Genomic DNA, 23,785 nt, shown 5'->3' with positions numbered 1-23,785 from the left:
CAAACAAACAAAAAGTTCTCAGTGGTGAATGTGGAACTCCCTAAGCAGAATTTCATCATTTTGTGCAAGCAGTTTTGAAACCAAGAGAACTGAGGAAATGATCATTCACAATGTACTAGAATCGCTCTCTCTCTTTAGTAGCAGTGTAGGAGGTCTGATTCATTTAATGAGTCGGTTGGTTTGAACGATTCATTTTAGAAAACGATTCAGATTAGAAAACGGATTAATTTGAATTGGTTCTCAGTCATGCATGTGGTTGTTCTATGCAACGTTTCATTATTTTGCGCGCACAGCCTTGAAACCGAGCAAAATGAGGCGATGATCATTCGTGCTTTACTAGGCTGTCTAATTCTATCTTTAATATTGTTATAGGAGGTCTGATTCATGATGAGCTGGTTTAATGAGCTGGTTCAAAAACTCATTTGAATCGGTACTCAGTTAAACTTTTTTTTTTTTTTTTTTTTCCCATGGAAGGAACTTTTACATGTCACAAAAGTTTCTTTATAGTGGAGAAAGTTTCTTCATATTGTTAAAATGTTCTTCACATTAAGAAAAAAATAAATGTTTCTTTTGAGACCTGTTTTTTGGGGAACCAAAAATGGTTCTTCTAAGGCATCGCTGTGAAAAAAACAACTAAAAAGTTAGCTGTTTAGCACTAATTTTCCATTTTGTTTTTTAATTTATACATTAAGTTTATTTGTTTAGTGTTTAATATAAATTAATTTGTATTGGTTTAGTGCTCTCAGTTGATTAAAATATTTAAACCACACAGAACAGTTATAGTATAAAATTTAATCCATGCATTTATGGCATTATATAAAAATGTACACCGATAAACCTATTCAATTAAAGGGTTAGTTCACCCAAAAATGAAATTTCTGTCATTAATTACTCACCCTCATGTCGTTCCACACCCATAAGACCTTCATTCATCTTCGGAACACAAAGATATTTTTGATGAAATCCAAGTATTTTTTTAATTTCCCATAGAAAGCAACGTAATTATCACCATTCAAGGTCCAGAAAAGTAGTGTAGACATTGTTAAAATAGTCCATGTGACTACAGTGGTTCAACCTTAATGTTATAAAGCAACGAGAATACTTTTTGTGCACAAAAACAAAACAAAAATAACAACTTCATTCAACAATTTCTTCTCTACCCTGTCAAGACTCGTGCGCAGTTGACGCTGTTCAGCGCTTCCATGTTTACGTCCGAACGCCGACTCATTGGCCGGCTCCTGCGTCAGCATCACACACATGCGTCTTGCTGCTCACGTGATCAGGCTTCGGCCAATACCGAGTCGGCGTTCTGATGTAGAACCTGGAAGCGCTGCAATGAAAATACCGTAGGAGAATGACGGGAGAGAGACGAATTTGTTGAATAAAGTCGTTATTTTTGTTTTGTTTTTGGGCACAAAAAGTATTCTCGACGCTTCATAACATTAATGTTGAACCACTGCAGTCACATCGACTATTTTAACAATGTCTTTACTACTTTCTGGACCTTGAAAGTGGTAATTTCGTTGCTTTCTAACCTCTTGGATTTCATCAAAAATATCTTAATTTGTGTTCTGAAGATGAACAAATGTCTTACGGGTTTGGGACTACACGAGGGTGAATAATTAATGACATTAATTTTATTTCTGGATGAACTAACCCATTAATTACATATGTTAACAGTCTAACTTTAACAGTACTTGTGTTAATATATTACTTTTGATGCCTTCAACCTTATTGATATCCGTATGTGCTGCTCTTTATAATGATATAGTCTGATAATTTTACTAGCTATTTAATATATACACCCCCCCCCGTTCAAATTTTTTTTGTAAGTAGCTTGTGTAGCTTCTTTCCCCAAAAACATAACTTGTAGTTGTAATCTGTAGTTTCTTGTAGCTTGCCAAGACAGTTTCAAAGTAGCTTCCCCAATGCTGAAGCTCACACTTCGAGATAGTAGGATAGAGAGATATGGGGTGTTGAAGGATGTTGTTGGGCTCAACAGCGTCCGGTAAGAGAGGGCTTGAGTCTCAGCGAGAGAAACGAGTTGTTAACACACTAGTGTGTGTGAGTGTGTGTGCAGTGAAGGGGGATGGCTGCCTTGTTTGTAGCTTGTCAGCAATTGCCTGAGACAAGCTTCCCCTGCATGTGTGAAAGCTGCTTGGCTTGAATGCCTGGACTGTACCAAGTGGCGTCAAAAGCGAAGGGGGGGACGGAGGCGAGAAAAAACGATCAGACTGGAGACAATAGGCCCCTGAAGTGTTCCCCCCAAGTTGCTTTGATGTTGTCCTAGTGTCTAGATGCTGAAGGGGACCAGGGACTGCAGGGAAGAGCAGCCCTTTGTGTGGATGTGTGTGCACTTTTTGGGCCAGCACGGACAAAAGGGAGGGGTACAAAAGCCTGGAGAGAAATAAGAGAAGAAACAAATGATGAAAACCCAAATGATCCTGAACGTGTTTTTGTATGGCTGCTGTGTGTGAGAGGGCACACAGAAAGGGAGAAGAGCGAGAGAAATAGGAGGAGACGCTCGTACACGGGGGCTGATAGAGTGACAGAGAAAGAGAGGGGGTGAGTATACTGTATCTTTTCCTTCAGCACCAGATCACTCTTTTTTTTTTATTCGCCTTTCTTACTTTATCTCTTTTGTTCGAGGGGGGTGGGTGTGCGAAAAACGAGTAGACCCAGAGTTGGAGCCGAAGTTGGGGCTGCAAACAGCATGCTGCTATTATTGTGGTTATTCCTGGTTGGTGTGTGTCTACGTGAGCGTGGGTAAAAACATTTACGCTCCGTTATTCTTAGTCCTTGAAAAGATATATGGATATATGGAAAGAGCAGGGGGTGAAGGGGGAGTGGATGGGTTGGAATGTGTCATTGGATAGTCTGGATGAGTTGCCCTCCATGCCAGTATAAACCTCCTCTGCTCTCCTCTTATTATTGTCTGGTTATTCAAGCAATCCATGTGTGTGATAGCTGCAAAGCAACAAGAGCTTTTTTCTTTCTGGATGTCAGGATTGTCACTCTCGGCAGCGAGTGAATTGTGCAATAATTGGAGCCGTGTGTGTTTGGGGGGCGGTTCTATTCTGCCTGGGGGGTTTCTCAGTCTGTGCCCTCCATGGTGGTAGCAGACTGCTTTTACACTACCAGCTGTTCCGAAAACCTGCACTGATTTTCTCTTTCTTTCTGCCTGTCTCTCACGCTAAAGGTTATCCAATCGTCTCTGGAGTGACACACACATGCAATTTCTGTTGCTTTTTTGATGTGTAGAAACCAGTTGTTGGAAAAGTCAAACCAATTTTTATTTATTTATTTTGTATTACTATTTTATTTTTTAGAAGTAATGGGCACTACAAGTGTCTTCTATTCCATAGCTTGCAGGATATCTGTTGCCTTTACTTGCTTGTCAGAAGATTCTATTTATTCCAACATTGCTGAAGTCATAATTATGAGTATGTCATGTTCAAGAGTATTCATGTTCATTTTGTTCTGTAAAAATGTACAATATCCAGCAAATGGTTACAGATATACATACATTTGTGTGACAAAAATTGCAATGTATTTTACTCTCTGTAACTCAGGTTTCCTGGTTGTAATTCCAATTTGAGAGGACTTTCAAGTTTCATATCTACAATAAAAATAAATAAATAAATAAAAAACTATTTTTCATAAAGTTCCAGTGACTGGGGAAATTATTGAGTAACTAAAGGCACTAGGTCAGTAATTTATGATAATATGGGTATCATTTAATAGGCTATATCATTATAAAGAAGATAGTTTGGTAACACTTTACAATAAGGTCTCATCTCTTAATGTTAGTTAATGTATTAACTAACATTAATGAACAATGAGCAATACAGTATTTATTAATCTTTGTTAACGTTATTTAATAAAAATACAACTGTTCATTGTTAGTTCATGTTAACTCAGATCCATTGAATAATCCATTAAAAAACTTTTAATTGTAATAATATATTAGTAAATACTGAAATTAGCATTAACTAGTGTTTTAGAAATATTTGTCATTGTTAGTTCATGTTAACTAATGTTAACAAATGGAGCCTTATAAAGTGTTACGAATGTTTTGACTCTTAATTCTGATTGTATGAGCCACATTCAAACCCAGTGTAAAATTTTGATAAACACACAGTTGTGACTAGACATTGTATATTAATGTGCAATGTTGATATGTATTTTTGGCAATGATAAACAGATAGATTTAAAACAATTTATTCAAAATGCATGTCTTTAACAATATTGCTGTTGTTTTATAAAAGCTTTACTAAATCTTTAAAGCTAAAAGCTTTAAACTAAATCCCTTTCTATGGCTTCAGTAGCCCTTGTAATGTATGTATAAATAGCTACAGTTTTATAAATGATGTAATACTGAATAGTTCATATTAAAATATTTACAGCAACACAGTTTAATAGATTTTTATGATGTTTGAGATGGAACAGAGGAACATGAAAATAGTGTTTTATTTGATGTGAACATAATGGTTATATGTCCCCTGAGTTTAATAGCAATTACATGCAAACTGAAAGTCAAGTGGAATAAAAATTACAGTGGTTTGCGAAAGCTCATTAATCATGTTTTAAAAGCATCACACATGCCAATAGAGAATGTAAATGTATCCTGCAGTTTTGACATGGCAGCTTCACTGTTTTTTTTTTTTTTTTTTTTTTGTGTGCTTGTTTTGTGGTTGATGTCAGCCTGCTTGACAGCGAGAGGTCATGACAGAGGGCATGAAAAAGGTAAAGAACACAGGGTCAAATGTCTCGTTCATACCTCGCTCTATGATGATTTGAAATGGAGGTGACCGAGATTTCGCCAAGTGGGACGTCTTTTGTTGGCCCTAGAACAATATTCCTGTCAAGCAAACCATAATCTTAACCATTATATGCTGAAAACCATACGCCACAAAAAGTCTGATGTGGAATATTTTAACCTCAGACAGTAAAGCGGATGATAGTGAGGCTGTGGGAGGCAGAAGTCTGTTCAGCATGACATACACTGGTTTAATCTGGTCTAGCTAGTCTCATCTGGTTTAGCTGGTCAGCCATTTGGTGTCCTAGCCTAACCAAGTTTAACAAGCACCTCCCGAAAACACTCTAAACCCAGCTTGACTAGGCTGAAAGACCAGTAAACCAGCTTAGTTTTCAGTATAACTGTATTTCTATCCTTCACAACCTAATTTTCTTTTGCAGCGAATTAAATCTGGCTGAAGTTTACGCTGTAAAACCAAGGCCACCAAATACCATTTTTTTATATTCAAACTCTGATATGGAATATTCAGACATCTGGCCATAAAGCAGATGAAAACAAAGGCTGTGAGGGATAGAAGTCTGTTCAGTATGACATACGCTGGTTTAATCTGGTCTAGCTAGTCCCCTGGCCTGGCCAAGCTGGTGTTCATCTGGTTTAGCTGGTCAGCCATCTGGTTTCCCAGCCTAACCTAACAAGCACCTCCTGAAAACACTCTAAAACCAGCCTGACTAGGCTGGGAAACCAGCTTAGACCAGAAAACAACTTTGTTTTCAGTTTCAGATGTAGTTCTATCCTTCACAGCCTAATTTTTGTTTGTGTCAAATTAAATCTATCTACACTATAATCCGACATAGTGAGATCCATCCTAATGCATTTCCGATAAATAGCAAGAATGTGCCAATGAAGAAGGTAGATTGCAGGGTTTGGACTGAGAAATGGAAGGAATAAGAGGCCTTGGAGATCTGCTACCGAAGGAGGAGAAGAAGAAATGGAGGGAGGGGTTGGGATTTGATCAGTAGGATGGAGAGATGTGCCTCCAGAGAGAGCACCAAAGGAAATAAATGGATTTATTCTTCACAGTTGTCAAATATCCAATGCATAAATTACGAGTGTGTTAAGGGGATGGCTAATAACTCACAGCAAACATAAAACACATTTAGTTAGATGACAGTTTAGTTAATTCTGGGATGCGCGTCTGTACGGTCATAATTGTTTCATTATTTCATTGGAGACGAGGCGCATTTTGGTCAGCATGGATTTTTGAGCCTTGAAAAAAGGAAAAAGATTCCCAATCTCTCTTTTGAAAAGCATCCCTCTTTTGAGCGCTCTCGCCTTCCGATGTATCCTCTGCTCTAATATCTTTTTGAATAGGTGGAAATGTGCGCGCTAGCCTTGTGTGCCTAGCCGCCGAGATGATTGCAAATTCATTTAGAGGTGCCTATCACACAAAGATGTGGGGATGGAGGGAGAGATGGAGGGGGTGGGGTGCAGAGAGATGATGCCTTGGGTTTTTTAAAGCACATTTGTATTCATGTCATGGAGGAGGAGAGCGCAGAGAACGAGAGAGGAGGCGGCTACCTTAGCGTGACAGACGTTAGGAGGAGGCTAGCCAGATTAGTATGACAGGCGCTAGCAGAATGCCAAACGCCTGGTTCAGGTCGAATGCTGATGTCACAACCGACCGTTCGCTGATGTAAAGTGGAGCATATCCGCTCGGAACACTGTGTCAGAACTCTGACGTAAATAATTCAATCGCAGCGGGGCGCTGTCACCGGCTAGCTGCGGCATTTGCACTTTGTTTATTTTTTGGGACTGAACTTGGTGATAATCGTCAGTTATATAATAAAATATTTTGCTTATGTAATATATGTAAAGTAAAATGGTTGAAAACACCTTTCAGTACTATTGAGTATATAGCATCAATGGGCCACTTTACCACAACCAGCAGTCGCAGAAATGCATTGTGGGAGCATGTATGTGTATCATGGACGTTGTGGGTATTCAGAGCGTTCGGGTATTTGTGTATGAGCTCAGTATGATATATGGAAATGGAGATGTCATTTATTGTGGTTTGGAGGCTCTGGTCACAGCATCCTCATACTTCTAACGAGTATCTCTCTCTCTCTCTCTCTCTCTCTGAGCTCCCCCCACAGCCTCCTGTAAATCACAGCTTTCGCTACGCTCCACTAGTGACACAGGACATGCTCGCACACTCCAACGACCGATTACATCAGGCGACTCACACACGCACATACACAGTGAAACCAAACTACTGATTTAAGGAAGAGAAAGCATCATGTCTCACTCTTTTCCTCCTCCTCTCTCTCTCTATGCTTGTCTATCTCTTTAAATCATTCTCACTCATTTTCTCCTATCTCATTCTTGGTTTCTGTGGCTGTCTGCCTCTATATTCCTTTCCTGTCTGTCTCACTCTCTTTCTCTTTTCCATTCTGTCTCTCACACTTGTTTTCCTTTCTTATTTTCCTCCCTGCCTGTCTCTCTCCCTCCCTACTTTTTTGCTTTCATTTCCCCTCCTTGTCTGCCTCAATTTCTTTCTCTCTCTTTCTCTTTTCCTACTGTCTCACTCTCATTTCCACTCTATGTCTGTCTCACTTTCTTTCGCCCTCACTATTTTCCTTTCCTCTCACTGTAAAAAAGAACTGTTGGTTTAACTTAAAAAACTAAGTTACCTGGTTGCCCTAAAAATTTTGAGTTCATTGAAATTAAAAATTTGAGTTAATACAATGAAGGCGATTAGTTTAATCAACAGAAACTCAAAATATTATGTTGATTTGACGAAAGAAAAAATGTTATGATAAATCATGTTTGATTTGAGCCATCTCATTTTCTCCCTGTCTGTCGCATTCTTGTTTTCCTTCTCTTTTTCCCCAGTCGGTCTCAATTTTTCTTTTCCAGTCATCTCCACTCATTTTACATTTCTGCCTGTCTCACTCTCATTTTCCTTCCCTGTCTATCTCACTTTATTTCACCCTCTCTATTTTGCTTTTCTGTCTGTCTCACTCGTTTCCTTCCTGTTTGTTTCTTCTTGTTTTCCTTTTCTCTTTTCCTCCCTGTCATTCTCATTTTTACTGTTCCAACAATCTAAGTCTAATTTCCCTCTCTCACTGTCTTTCTCCCTCTCTATCTTCCTGTCTTTTCTTCCCTATCGCACTCTTTTCCCTGTCACTTTCCCTCCCTCTTCACCTTGTCTCTCTCTTCCTCCCATTGTTTTCCCTCTCTGCTCATCTTGCTCTCGTTTTCTCTCTCTGTCTATCTCCCACTCTTTCCTTTTTCCTTCCCTGTCAATCTCTCTCTTTATCTTCTTGTCTTTCTCCTTCTCTGCTCATCTCACTCTCGCTCTCTCCTTCTCTCTTTCTATCCCTGTCTCTCTGGCTCTGCCGCCCACACTGGGCTCATCATTGATGCGTTTAGCAGCACCGCTGAGCAAGAGACGCAGGCCATCGATTGGCTGCGTAATCGACATGGATTTTTGCCCAAAGTGGTGAAAAATATGCCATGGCTATAGCCAAGCAATTTCTCCAGGCTTCTCCAGCCAGGAAGGAAAAAGACCCCAGCAGCTCTATAATTGATATGGAGATCAATTTTCCTGCTCTGGTCTGTACAGTCTTACACTGACCGGCTTCAGTCAACCATGCGGCCTGTGGCTTCTGTCATGATGGAGGGCAGATGAAATGGTGGGAAGAGGATGAGGAGAGATGGAGGGGGGGGGGGGGGGGGATATATTCTTGTGACATTGTGGCCGATCACTATATATGCTGCTGTGTTCGTGCTCCAGAGGTTTGGATGATGACTAGCATATAGTAAAATGCCAACCAACTGACATGTGAACGACTAATGCTGGCAACACTCTTCGTCTGTCCCTGGTGTTCATACCTCTTTTTTTCACTTCTCTTCCCCTCTCTTTCTCTTTAATAACTTCACCATCTGTCTCTGAGACTGCAGAATCATTCAGGTCCAGTTTCAGGAGAAACAAACCTTGTCCTGACTGTCTGCGTCTTCCCCACTAAGACCAGAGGCCCTCCGCTACAAGCCAGATATGCTGCATTGGCTGCCATCTTGGCTCAAGTCATGGCCACTCCACCTGGAGCCATTTTGGCTTCGGTTACTGTAGTAAGACCAGAACATCCAAACATAAGCACTCAAATCCAAAGGTCCAGGGTATTGCTACTCTGTGCTTTGCACAGATTGGCAGAGGGCTCCTTAATGGGCCAGTGACATCAGGTGATTGGAGGTGGAGAGCCGTCTTGGCTCCCGTCTCGGTGGTTAAACCTATGACCATTTTGGAACCTGTTTTGGCAACAACCAATGCTCATTCGGATTTCGCTGTTGAACAGCACAAAACACACAGTGATTGCTTACCTTTTAGATCCCCAATATGTGTGTTTGTGTAAGAGCAGACTCATTTCAAAAATGAAAGACTGAGATTTCCTAGAAGGAAGAGAAGAGAAAAAAGCTAGTTTAGGCATGGTGAGGGAGAGAAAATGCGAGAAAAAGAGACATCACTTAACTTCTAAGCAGATCACCTGCCTGGACTGCCGAGTGAAAAGCGTTGTTGCCATGGTGTCGCTGGTTGCACATTTCCGTGGACAGTGTGTAATCATCAGCGATATGCCAACACCTCCACCTTCCCTATTCCTCTATTCTTATCTAAATTTATCTTATTTCTCTCTACCTTCTGTCCTAGATAGACAACATGAAATTAAAACTTCATTTACCTTCATAATAAATGTTTCTGGCATTCTTGTGCATAATTCTGACTTTATTCAAAGTCATAATCTTTCACAATCAAGATTCTCCACCACCGAAATGCCTTTTGTTTTTGAATATTAGATTTGATTTATAATTACATCACATTATGAATTGCTAAATTAAATTAATTTAGCAATAAAGTATGAGAAGCCATGTTACTATAACTACTATCATACGCTTACTGTTAAAGTTTGGGCCAGATTTGTTTTTAAAAGCTTTTCAAAGGCTGCATTTATTTGATCAGAAATACTGTACAATCGGTAATATTCTGAAATATTGATTTTGTTTATTAATAGAACATTCAAAAGAGCAGTATTTATTTAAAATAGAACTCTGTTTCATTATAAATGTCTTTACTGTCATTTTTGATCAATTTAATGCATCCAAAAAAAAAAAAAAAATCTTACTGACCCCAAACTTTTGAACAGTGGTGTAGATATCAGCCATCTTGAATGCTGTACTGACCAACCTGCATTTAGCACCTAAACTATTTCAGTCATCATTTTATGATTACCTTTAAATCTCTCCCCCTATTTTTTGTTCTGTACATCTCTTATTCGCTCCTTCCCTTCTTCCCCCCTCTTTAGCAGGATCCTCAACATCAGAGAGGGGCTCGTCTTCTCAACAGATACTTGATTACAATCATCAGATTGCTTTAGTAGTATCAAACACTCATCGGTATAATACAATAGAGTAAAAAGAGGGAGAGAGACTTGAATGATAAAAGGCTCCTCTCAAACAGAAGGTTTGTGTTCTTGTAATAGAACAAGCATCCATCGTCACAGATTCAAGCTCAGGTTGTGGTCTTGTGTTTGGGGCTTGTGTTGACATACTCGAGTGCTTATGTCAAGGGCTTTTCTCAGAGCTGATGCCATAAATGAAGGTTTGTACCTTTAGCTCAATGACTTTCAAACCTTAGTTATGCTGCTAACATTGTTTACATTGCTAACATTAGCATTTAGTAGTTTTCTCAGATCTGTAATCTCAGCCTCAGATGTTCCTTGACCATCTGCTTTTATATTACATTGAAAAGAGGCATGATATTTAATCCCCAAGATGTAATCTGATTGGCTGGTTGTAAACTTTCAGAGGTAAAAAACACAAGTTTGTCATTTTTACAAGGAACCAGGTTGCTAAGTTTGTGGCATCAAGTACTTAAAGTTTTGTTTTTGACACTTCGAATCAAGTAAACTAAATCAGGCATAATCAGGACTTATTTTTTGATGCACAGAAATTCTCTTCCTGGCTCAGCGGGCGGTTCTTGGCCAGAATAAGCTGCAAAGTGAAGCAGACTTTTGCCAGTAGCCAGAAGCCTGGCTACGTCCAACTAGGTCTGTGACTGGAAAGACTTTCTGGGTTTTTGTGGATTTTAGTGTCTCAACATTGCATCAGTCTGAACCTACCCAAATAGGACTATCTATTAACAGTCTAATATTCTTCTCTGTAGACCAAAATGGTCCAGTATTGCACTGTATTGGTGAGTCATTGTACATTTACAAAGGATCTCAGCCAGTTCAACTTCAAAAAGAAAACATTTGCAGCCTCTTGTAGTTCACTTTAGTAGAATTCAGGGATTTATGGAGCTTCCCAGAACAGACGTTGTGAATGAAAAATTGTCAGTTGCGTTCAGTGGCTAAAAACTTGAAATGCAATTTCTGGCTTATTCTTTTGTGAAGCAAAAACACTGATAGTTCCTGATAGTGTTTCAAGAGGTCATTATGTATCAGCAGATAGCTGTACATAGTTTAATAAGGTAAATCAAATTAACACATAACTTGGCAACTACCTGCCTTGCTGTACAGAAAAATAAATACTGAGTGGCTTGTGAACATTGGGTTCGTTTATGTCGTTCCGGTTCACCCTGTGTGTCGGTCTTCTATCTTCAAGCGCCATTTTTACTTGCCGTGCTCAGCCACCATGCTTCTCCGGCGGTGACAGAAATCCAATTTCAGCACGTCTCTAGGAAAGAATCCCTCCGGCTGACGAGAACGATCGGAAGAGCTGGAGCGGTGGTCTCCATTTCCCCCTTGTTGTCATCTTCCTCCTCTTTCCTTGTCCCTCTATTTCAGAGTTCACATTTTTCCAGAAAAGTATAGTTGCTGTACTTTTGTTTGGCTACTTATGAGAGAAATACATTCTGAAGGGTTGAATGGTTTGTTCCTTTACATACCATACGATTTCAGTTCTGGATTTAATGTGAATGGTTTTGCAAGCAAGTGAGAAAGGATTTAAGGTTGAAGGTCAGTCCAATTGTGAATTTTCATGATAATTTGGATAATTAGGAATATAATCAGTGTTATTTTAGCATTTATTATATTTATTATAGTTATAGTTTATTATAGTTCAGTTTTCACTCTAATTTTAGTTAAGGTTTTAGTAATTTTGTCATGTGCTTTTGTCAGTTTTATGGTCTTTTATTTCAGTTTTTGTACTTCAACTTATTTATTTTAGTTATTTTCTATTTTTTCTTAAGTTTTTCATCTAATATTTAAATGAATACTTATATTTTACCTTTATTTGAATTACCATAAATGATTTTTAATAATTTTAGTTTTAGGTTACGAAAACAACACTGAATATAAATGGAGTGTCTTAATTAGAACCCAGCGAGTAACAATTCTGGCCTCTCGGAACACAAAATTGACCTAATCACAGCCAATCAGAAGATATTTAATGTTTTTTGAACCAATGAGATGTCACAGAGGGCGGGGCTAATCCCAGCCACATAGAAAACAAACTATTGACAAAATGTACTATTACTTGTCACAGTTGTTTAGGACAAAATCTCAGTTTTACATCAAAAAAATTAAATGTTTGGTGCTTCATCATGTCTTGTTAGGACACAGGGTTAAACTGACTGAACTGAATTCAGACCACTATTAATGTGGACGCAAATAAAGCGAGGATAGACTTTTCATGGTGCCGCAGCATCATGTGTGTGTTTTGCAGAAGGTCCCGAATCAACACGCATATACGCTCACACCCTCTGATTAGTCACAGCAGCAGGGAAATGACACTGCCAGCCGTACTATCATTTATTTATCTATTTCCATAATTTTGCTGCTCTGCTGGGGGAGTCTTCCACTTCCTCTGGTATTTCAGAAAGCATCACTGTTCCTCTCCTCTCTTCAGTGCACAAAGAAATGCCGCACATTCGATACGCTTTGGATCTTAGAAATTTGATTCTGAGAGAGCGAAAGAGAGAGATGGGGGAGGGGGTAGATAGTTGGAGTGAACGAAAGAGAGTGAGTAAAAAAGATAAAAATGTAAATTTTCATCTTCAAGTCTGTCGATTTTTGTTACGTTTGTGTGTGTGTTTGTGGTGGGGGTTGAGGATGGGGTGAGACTTTGCAGAAGAGATGCTGTCTGTCTCTCTCTCTCTCTCTCTGTGTGTGTGTGTCTTTCTCTCCCTTTGCGGTGCTCTGATGACAGAGGTGACTCATCAGGGGGCACGCTGCTCACATCTACAGACAGAGAGAAAGAAGAAAGAAGGGATGGGGAGGGGAAAGAGAGAAATATTGGGATGATATAGAGAGAAGGCGAGAGAGTGATGAATTCAGAGCAGTCTTGCTTGACTGCTAGTGTTTATTGGCCCATGGAAGCTTCGGGAAAGATGCTAATGACACTTCTCCCGTGAATGAGAGACACCGTGTGTGTGTGTGTCTCGGTTGTGATTGCAACCCAACCCCCTTGATTTTAAACACTTTGCTCCTGTAAATACACTTATGATTAGGGAGCCGGGCTCAGGACTACACAGAACGAATATAAGAAACTGGAAAGCGTTTGTCTTTCTGCATTTCGTAAATACAGTCATTCATTTACTTTTTTGCATTTGATAGATACTTTTATCCATGGTGACTTACACTGAATTCAAAGTACACATTTTAGCGGTTCTTGCATTGCCTGGGAATCGAACCCATGACCTTGGTCTTTCTATAGAATCATGCTCCGCTGTTTTAGCTAAAGAAACGCAACCATTTGTCAGACTATGGCTCTGTCCAAAAACTAATGAGATGCATTTTAAGGAGTCATAGGCATGCTTCCAACACAAAGGCTGTTCTAGGCATATTATAATGAACTCATTCATTTTCATGTGATGTAACAGCCTTATAGGAACGCCCACCTGGAGGGCAAAACAAGGTTTTGCCAGGTTTGTACTAAGTACTAACCTTCTAAGACACTGATATTAAAACATCACATTCATTATACACTTTACTAAAGATGCATACAATACACAGGAAAACAGACAGTTTTCTAAGGTTAATCTTTAACATTCAATTTAGCACATGCTTTCAATGCATTCATATTCTGGGCTCATCTGCTTTCCTGTATATAGTATGCATCATCAATAAGGCATATATTGAATTTTATCTTTTAATATCAGCGTCTTAGTACATTAGGGCACATTAAGAACCAGATTTACTAACAGCTTGCGCCAACGCAAACCCTCTTTTGGCAATAAAAAACTACTGTTAGGCAGGGTTTAAAAACTAAAAAAAAAATTCAATCGTTTCACTCCGAGCAGAATCGGTATTTTAATGTTTCTGTTCCAGAAAAAAGATAAGTCGCGTATACGTCGCATTTTATTATTACATTCAGAAATAACGTAATTTATCGGTAAATAAAATAAAATGTTTACAAATAGCCTAGCCTATATATAATATATAATTATAATGTGTGTAAACATAAATTATGAACAAAACTGCCCTATTTTATTTTACCACAAAACCTCTAAAGTTAACAGCCTATTCAGGCTATATGTCAAGCCAAAACAAATTTTTTTAAAAATTCTCTCTTTTTTTTTAACGCCATTCCAGCTTCTATTGCTATATTCAAGGTGAGAAACAGATTTATTTATTAGAAATAAAACTAAATAAGATGCTAAACGAATTAATTTAAAGTGAATCTGAAGCCTACCTTTCTCATTCGGCACTGTTTCCATTTTCGAGACGATTGCTAAACTATTATTTATTATGTAAGCTTTGTACTTCACTCGCATTATCGACATCATCCTTCACATAACAGCACAGTGAGGCGGTCACGGGTGGTAAACGGCAGATTGTATTACAGAATTGAATCGAGCAGTGTAACGTTTTATATGTTTGGTTGATTGTATTTTATTTTAAATATTTAACAGGCTGCGATATCAAGTAAGCAATGCAAGAATTTGTGTGCGCGCGTGAGGCGCCGGCGCGACCACTGGAATTTTTTTTCCTTCTATAAGACAGTAAACTGTACCATAATTTATGGTCATACAGATAAAAGCAAGACATAATTCATACATTTACAAAAGACACTTAAATAACGAAAGCAAGCAGAATGTCTGTTTCCTTTCTTAGATCTTTGGAGTGCGCCACAATGAAACACTTTCATTTGTTTATCTGTAGCTAGACCTAATTATATAGTGAAATATCGCATAGCCTGTAGGCCTAAATATTCCCTTTTATTTTATGTGTTATGTAGGCCTTTAGTTTTATTGTTTTCTCCGTTCACAGAAGAGCTGCATGTGCGTGATGTGACGTTGTGTGAACTTATGTTCTACATATCCTGCAATTTTTGCTGGTTTCAAAAACACAAGCTGCATATTAGCCTACTTGACATTCATTTTCACTTAAATGTAGGCCTAATGCTTGAGGGTTGGTGACATATATCATCGGAAAAACTAATGCCAGGGCATTGCCATTGTGATGACTTGACAGCTGAGCCTTTTCACTCACTGTAGAGCCTGAGCGCCGGCATTTCACACACTTTGGATGCGTCAGCGTCACATTTGCATAGGCTGTAGTATTTGAATTCGTGATTGGTTGACTGCCAAATCAAAATATTAAATAGAACGAAAAAATAATGTTATTAATCAGTTAATGGCCATTTCAAATTAGCGTTTCTGTTCAGAACGATTAAATTTGATTTCGTTTCCGTTTCTGGTTACGTTCCGGTCAAAATTTCATTTGTTTCGTTTTCGTTCCTTGAACCGGTTCAGAGCCCTGCTTTGGATTTACTAAAGACACGCAGTGAAAAAAATTAGCGCTGAAAAGGCGTGGAGACAGTTACTTTTGCAGCTGACTTTATTGCATATGCATTTGTAAGAGTTTCCCTTTCAGACGCAAAATTTATGGGAGTAGACAATTTAAATGAAATCACACAAGGTGATTTACTAAGGTTTGTGCTAGCCGATTTACTGTTATTTGCGCCATTATTTACCACCCAAAAAAAGCATGTTTTGAACAAGACACTTTAATTTGCGCTGCTCTTGATCCGGCTGTGTCTGTGTTCTTTAATGTACACGTCATCATTAGATCACTCACAGAACTTTCCACTCCCATTGGAACTTTTTTAGAATTGAGCTTTCACACTAATTTGCCCTGTTTAGTAAATCTGGCCATAAGTGTCTTTCATGTTAAGCATTTTAGAATGTCTGTTTTTAGAGACTGAAATACTTTGGGAGGTGCAAGGATTGTACGTGCCCAAAACTTACAGTTTGTTCAGCCATATTTGTTTTTCTTAATGTGAAAAGTGATATAAATATTCGTGGCTTGAAACAGATGGAAAATTGACAGTTCTATGGATGTTTTGCCCTCCCCGTCGCTGCGCCAGTCACATGATTGAAACTATGAATTGCAACAAGCTTAATAAATTTACATCCAAGAAGGCAGAGAGAGTGAAAGAAAAGTATAAGTATAAATTAAAAAAAAGATGAGAAAATTGACTATTTTACCCAGTATTTTTGTGTATATTTGTGCTTAAAGAGTTTTACAATATTAATTCTGTGGTCACATTAGCAACATTTTGAGGGCAAAAAAAGATCTTCCATTTTGATGCATAAAGCACAGCTCACACAGAAATCGCTTTCATACCAAGCAACTTTCTGTTGGTCAACGTGGTGATTTCGTGTGAGTAACTTGAACACAAACAAAATTTGTGTAGGGAACCATTTCGCCCTTAAGCGAAACTCCAAATCGTATGGATTCCTATAGAAATAGCTGGATTTCGGCTGTGAAATTTTGTCGAGTAATGGTAAATGTGATCACACTTTTTGCTTAGCAACATACTATCATCAAACTCAGTTTGTAAGGAGTGCTATCTGTATGATGAACAAACTTTCAACAGGACTTTGAAGACCTATTTAGGTACTTTTGTATGGCCTCAGAAGACCAGTGCATGATTTATACAGAATATAGTCATGGATGAAAGACTCATAGAAATTTAAAACGACCTAAAGGTGAGTAAATGTACTTTTTAAGGTGATCTATTCCTTAAATCAGCTCTCCATGACAGTATTTCATCATAATGACATCATAACGTATGCATGTTGTTCTTAGTTCTGATTCGACCTGATCATTCGCCTTCTAGTGAGCTCATTCACAATATGATTCTAGAGCAAAACCCAATCCACATCCAGCCATCCTCTTGTTGAATATTCAGGCAGACAGTCAAGGAGAACAGATTTCTTCTCAATATAGCATTTGCAGACAAATACCTTTAGGACTTGTCTCCCATGGCAACAGTGGTATTATCTCCTGTGTGTGTGTGTGTATTTGTGTGAAAAACGACTAGGCTAGGCATTATACTCCACCAGTGTGAAGACCAGGTCTTTAGAACTGCCATTCACCGGGGTCTTATTTTTCAGGCCAACTATACCTGCAACACCAGTCGGTGAGAACTTGTGTGTGTATGTGGGTGGGTGATTCAAGATTATGCCAAGCTGAACACTGTATATCCTGTGCATCAGATGGAGAGCATGTGAGGAGTGTACATTAACCACCCTTTGGAAACGTCTGTATTTTGTCCACGGTTTACAAACACACCTTGCGGATTTGTATGGTGTGAATACTCGCTGGCAGATTCACTATGAAACGGTGTTACAGTAGTATGTGTGTGTGTTCTGTGATGCATGGCAGCAGTGCTTATGCTCAGTCTAGCACGTCACACCAGCATCTGTGCAGCTGTACTGGTGACTGCTCCTCTGAGAGACCACAGACAACACATACACAGCCCGATATCTACACAGCTTATCTACCACTTATTGGGCAGCAAATAAACTCAAAATGTTACGATGTACCGGGGGGCGTTTTCTCCGAGGAGGCAAACGTAATCGACAGTACAACAATAGAACAAAGCGAATATTACGAAATACGAGCTCAAACAATGTCGTTTCAAAAGTAACACCAAACTGAGACTTGCAGATAAAGTTTCAGAGGAGACAGCGTCTTTTACCTCCCTTGAGCTTTGTTGCGTTCTCAATAAAGGTATAGTTCACCCAAAAATTCAAATTAAAATGTCATCATTTATTTACCATCCTGTTGTTTCAAACATGTATAACTTCTGTGGAACACAAAAGAAGATATTTTGAAAAATGTCTTAAGGCCTCGATATTCTTCAAGTGAAATCGAAGATTGAACTGGTGTGAAATAATTTTGAAGTTACCATTGGTATGTGGCGATTATGTAATAGGTAGGTGTGGCTCTGGGGGCTCCACCTTCTTTGACATGGAAATCTTGTCAGGTTAATTTTTTCTGCTCAGTCTGCCGAGGTCAGATGCGAGTAAAAACAGGAACACACTTTTGAACCCCATGGACTTTTATTGAATGGACAAAAAAGGTTCTTCAAAATATCTTTTTTTGTGTTCAACCAAACCATTAAAGTCATAAAGGGTTGGACGATGTCTTAAAGGATTAGTTCACTTTAAAATGTAAATTACCAATTACCTTTATTGACCCTCAAGCCATCTTAGGTGTATATGACTTTCTTCTTTCTGATGAACACAATCTGAGATATTTTAATAAATATCCTGACTATGGCTGTCAACGTTAACGTGTTAACGCATGCAATTAATTAAAAATCCTTAAAGCGTTAAAATAAGTTAACACATATTTAATGCAAAAAAATTATGGAAGCATGTGAAATTGCGTCATAACATAATTTACGTCAGGCAGTTAGATGATCTTCAAGTCCATGCTGATTATATCAGAGATGGCAGAGAGAATTACACATTTCAGTGTCTGTTTTGCTTTAAAACATGAACTCTCTGTCATATTCTGTCATTGTATCTGAAGAGCGCGAGCCTTCCCGCATCACGCTGTTCCTGTCTGAACGGAACGTCGAAACATCCCACCGCTCTATGGCCAGATGATATGAAAACTATGTTTCTCGGCTGGATAAAGCAAACCAGCTTCTTGCTATGAAAGTTTTGATGGATGAGGATTCAATCAAAGTAAAGACGATTGCGGTGACGTACAGAAGCACGCGTGAGTCTGTTATATTGATGGGCAAACAAATCATGTATGAGCGTGCTCTCGACGCACTGATCGCACATTGTATTTATGCACAGACACATTTCAGTACATTCACGTTGTTTTCACACACATTCAGGATAATCTTTGGATCTGTCCTGTGTATGTTGCTGTGTACTTCGTATATATGCAGGTCAAGGTGGTTGGTTTAGGTTTTTTTGGCATCTCCATGTGGTATCGCAACTTGACTTGTCTAAAATGTAAACAAGCTCTTTGCTGTTGCACATACTATACACTGTGAATTCTGAAAGGTTTTTTTTACTGTGATTTTTTTTATGGGTGCTTTGGTGTACATAAATGTATGAATTATATGAAAAAATATAATTTGGTTATTTGGTGTCCTTTTTTGGAAAGACATCTAAATTTACCTTGAAAAAAGCTAAAAAATACAGTTTTGTGAAAATCACAGTTCAATCTGATGGTTTACTTTGCTGGATATAGGCAATGATGGCAAAATGGACGTGTCAAACAAGATAAATGGTGTATGCTTAATTTTTACGATAAGTGTGCGATTAATCACGATTAAGGGTGCACGATTAATCGCGATTAAAAAAAAACAAATTTATTGACAGCCCTAATCCTGACGCATCCAAGCTTTATAATGGCAGTGAACAGGGTTCACGAGTATGAGCTGAAGAAAGTGTTTCCATTCACATCCATCCGTCATAAACGTACTCCACACGGCTCCGGAGAGTTAATAAAGGCCTTCTGAAGCGAAGCAATGCATTTGTGTAAAAAAAAAAATATCCATATTTAACAAGTTATGAAGTAAAATATCTAGCTTCCGCCTGACCGCCTTCCGTATTCAAGTTACGAAGAAAGTGTAAACTGGCGTCGCATCAGTTACACTTTTTCCATATTTTGAATAGGGAAGGCGTAGGACGTAGCGTAAGTGTTTTGAACTTCAAGAGTTTTACACTTTCTTCATATGTTGATTACGGAAGGTGGTCTAGTGGACGCTAGATATTTTACTTTATGACTTGTTAAATATGGATTTTTTTTTTTTACACAAATGCATTGATTCTCTTCAGAAGGCCTTTATTAACCCCCCGGGGCCGTGTGGAGTACACGTTTATGATGGAGCTTGAGCTCATACTCATGAACCCTGTTCACTGCCATTATAAAGCTTGGATGTGCTAGAATATTTATTAACATTTCTCCGATTGTGTTCAACAGAAAAAAGAAAGTCATATATACCTAGGATGGCTTAAGGGTGAGTAAAGCTTGGGGTAATTTTCATTTGAAAGTGAACTAATCCTTTAATCTGTCTGTCCAAGTATACATTATACAGACATACTTGAATAGTTTAAAGGATTAGTTCACTTCAGAATTCAAATTTCCATGACATAGGCGGAAGTACCAACCCAGTGTTTACAAAGCGAATATGCAAAGACTAAACGGGCTTTACAAAAAACTTGCGCCTACGTCACGCGTGAGCTTTCCAACGTGATTAGGTAATGCAGAGCAGTGCAAGACGAGCATTTGTGGTTAAAAAGTATTAAAATTTTTATTTTTTTAGAAAATGACAGATCATTTCACTAGACAAGACCATGTAATTTGGACCTTTAACCCGTTGGTAGCCGCTGAAGTCCACTATATGAAGAAAAATCCTGGAATGTTTTCCTCAAAAAACATAATTTCTTTTAAACTGAAGAAAGAAAGACAAACATCTTTGATGATATGGGGGTGAGTAAATTATCAGGAAATTTTAATTCTGAAGTGAACTAATCCTTTAATGTAACAAATACATCTCCTCTGTCTTTCGTAGCAAGTGCACAACTCTGAGGCCAGTTTTCTGTTGTGGTCTGTTAATCTGACTTCAGAAAAATTGTAACGATTTCAGCTGGCCTAAAGCATTTACATGACATTACAAAAATATGAATTATTGCTTTAGTCCAACAAAATCAAACTTTATTTACACACTTATTGAGACCCTAAAACATGCTGTGAATTTAAGGGGCATAATGGCGGAATATGTTTTCCACCACACGCCATTGGGATGTGTATATGTTTAATTTAGAGAGACATAAATAATCATAATCACACAGGAACAGTCTTTCCATCCTCTAAAGACAAACAGCTTCAGGGTTTCAGCGACAGAGAGAGAGAGAGAGAAAGAGAGATAAAAGGTCATTGAATGGCATTTCAGCACAGGCCTAAGCCAGCACTAGCACCTTAAGGCTCTCTGTTTTATCTGATGGAGATTAGTGGTGTGTGTGGTGTCCTTTTTCTTCAATCAGCATTTGTGAAAATGCTTAGAAGAAATTGTGTAATTGTGTGTGTCTGAGAGAGACAGAATGATAAAGAGAAAGAGAGATTCAGAAGGGGAAGATGTAGTAGTGTGTGCTGTGTGTTGATTTTGTTTTGGCAGAGATGAGAAGAAAGTTTCTAGCATATTCAATGACTATTGAGGATTTTATTGTGTATTTGTGTGTGTTTTTTATACCTGTAAGTCTAGATGTTTTGTCATTGGTCTCTGTGCATGCTCTAACAAAGAAGTGATTATTTTCAAACAGTTTTCCCAAACACTCCCCTAGCTCTCCATTAGTCAGTTAAACAGATAGCTCCGCCCCCCAACTCACACCATTGGTTGAGCCAGTGTTGCTATGTTGGGCTGTCGGGCTCCTCAAACAAACAGAGCAATGTTACAAATGGCTACTTATGATTATTTCAATAGTTCAATGCACAGTCATATCTAAACGAAGATCCCTTTTATGTTGAAATGGATATTTATGTTGAGGGATTTATCATACACCCGGTGCAATGCGGCACCAGGTGTGACAAGTGTTTTTTTGCTAGATTCAGCCTGACGCAGTTATCATTTTCATGTCCTGCGCCACGTTGTTTAAATAGCAAATGCGTTTGCGCCCATTTGTGCGCCCATGGGCGTGCTGGTCTGAAAACGAGGTGTGTTTGGGTGCATTGTTGGTGCGTTGCTATTTTGAGGCAAATGAAATAGACTGCGCCATTGACCAACTGAAACCTGGTCTAAAGTCAATGGCGCAATATTTGTTTTGTTATTTAAAGAGCGCGTTAGTAATATGCACCCATAGGCAGGTGCACAAGGAGCGTACACTCTGCTTATTACACACACACACAGAAAAAGCAGATCCATTTCCTCACTAGAGAAGCGTTCAGTTTTTCCGCTTGCAAATTCCGCCATGTAAATAGCGAATCTGCCATGGCATGAGACTCTGATTGGTTTATTCCATGTTACACCCAAAACACACCCATGACTCATTAAGAGAATAGGGACAACCCTTTTAGACCATGCGCCGGGCCCGCCAACCATTTTTCCCATCGTTAAACTAGCAAAACTGGATTCGGACACGCCTAAGTGCACTTGCACCATGCGCTTTAGACCATGCGCTTAGATCATTAAAATAGGGCCCTCAAAGTTTTTAGTCCTGCATTACACTCTTAAAGGGTAAATCATCCAAAAATTAAAATACTGTCACCATTTACTCACCTTCATATCGTATGACTGTATGACTGTCTTTCTTTTGTGGAACACAAATGAGATATTTAAAAAAAAAAAAAAAAAATTAAGTCCTTAAAGGGATAGTTCATCCAAAAAATGAAAATTCTGTCATCATTTACTCACCCTCAGGTTGTTCCAAACCTGTATACATTTCTTTGTTCCGTTGAACACAAAAGATATTTTGAAGAATGTGGGAAACTGAACAGTTCTGGGACACCATTCACGTCCATAGTATTTTTTTTCCTACTATGGAAGTCAGTGGTGCCCCAGAACGGCCTGGTTACAAACTTTCTTCAAAGTATCTTCCTTTGTGTTCAGCAGAACAAAGACATTTATACAGAATTGGAACAACTTGAGGGTGAGTAAATGATAACAGAATTTTCATTTTTGGGTGAACTATCCCTTTAAGTCAATTTGGTCCAATTTTGTTTGGACCTCAACGTTCTTTAAAATATCTTCTTTTGTATTCTGTAGAAATTCAATCATACAGGTTTGTGAATAAATGACAGAATTTTCATTTTTGGGTAAACTATCCCTTTAAGAAAAATTCTAAATTGTACCAGATTGGGATTTTTGGGCAATGTGGTAGAGGAATAAAAAACTTTGCTTTGCTTTACTCAGAACACTTGCTGCATGAAATCGACCATGGCTAGCTCAATTCATATTTTTTCCCAAATCGGCCTACACTGGAAAAGAGTTTTCAGTGAAATTTAAATGTAAGAAATCTTCTTTGAGTTACCTAATCTAAATAGATAACTATATACACATTTAATAACATGTGAACATGACGTTTTACATAAATTAACTTAAATTTAGCTTAAATTAACTTAAAGCCATGCAAACTTTTTCCTTAATTTTTTTTTTCTTCTTCTTCTTTTTTTTTTACATTGTACGTGAAAATCTGGAGAATTCTATAAGAATTTAGATAGATATGTTAAATTGAGCTGAGAGTATTGCACCTTTATTGGTAGATTAGCCAAAATGTTTCGTCAGTGAACACACAGGGGTTGGAGAATATGTAGAACTTTGTGAATGACACAAAGTCTGTGGAAATCTGCAGTGCTTTCACAGAGTTCTGCGGGTGCAGGTTTGTGTGGACCTGCCAGTGACTACATTTAGTTGATAATGAGACATAGGGTATAAATAAAGACCTCATGCCTAGTTTAGTTCAGCTTTACACCCTTCTCCTTTTTCTCTCCATGTACACACACACACACACTTTCCTGTCATTAGTCTCTCTGTCCTAACATGCATGTTTGCACGGATGCATGCGAATGCACACGCACACATTCTGTCATCACTCCTAGCACACATACACACACACTTTCTTGTCTTCCTGCCACCCGCACAATAACACACACACCACACACACTGTCCTGATGGTCCCCGAACACACACACACACACCTTGGCTTGGATAAATAAAGGAAGACAAAGCATTTTTGAGAGCAGCTCAGTGCAGTATGGCAGTGCAATCAATACCGCT

At 38.5% G+C, this 23,785-nt stretch overlaps 1 protein-coding gene and 1 long non-coding RNA gene across 2 annotated transcripts in view; one reads left to right on the top strand and one right to left on the bottom strand.

Annotated features, from left to right (window-relative positions):
- The first annotated feature begins 2,229 nt into the window (after window positions 1–2,229).
- Window positions 2,230–23,785, top strand: part of bcl9 (BCL9 transcription coactivator) — a 118,814-nt gene continuing 97,258 nt past the window's right edge. The window contains exon 1 of the mRNA XM_051892604.1: window positions 2,230–2,565. The gene's annotated coding sequence lies outside the window, so the exon portion shown is untranslated. The remainder of the gene's footprint in view (window positions 2,566–23,785) is intronic.
- LOC127512069 (uncharacterized) overlaps window positions 12,562–23,785 on the bottom strand; it is a 32,821-nt gene continuing 21,597 nt past the window's right edge. The window contains exon 3 of the long non-coding RNA XR_007930124.1: window positions 12,562–12,993. This is a non-coding gene — a long non-coding RNA (uncharacterized LOC127512069). The remainder of the gene's footprint in view (window positions 12,994–23,785) is intronic.

The sequence above is a fragment of the Ctenopharyngodon idella genome, chromosome 1 (assembly GCF_019924925.1).
Source record: "Ctenopharyngodon idella isolate HZGC_01 chromosome 1, HZGC01, whole genome shotgun sequence".
NCBI classification, from domain to species: Eukaryota; Metazoa; Chordata; class Actinopteri; order Cypriniformes; family Xenocyprididae; genus Ctenopharyngodon; species Ctenopharyngodon idella.
This window is presented reverse-complemented; position numbering and strand designations above follow the sequence as displayed.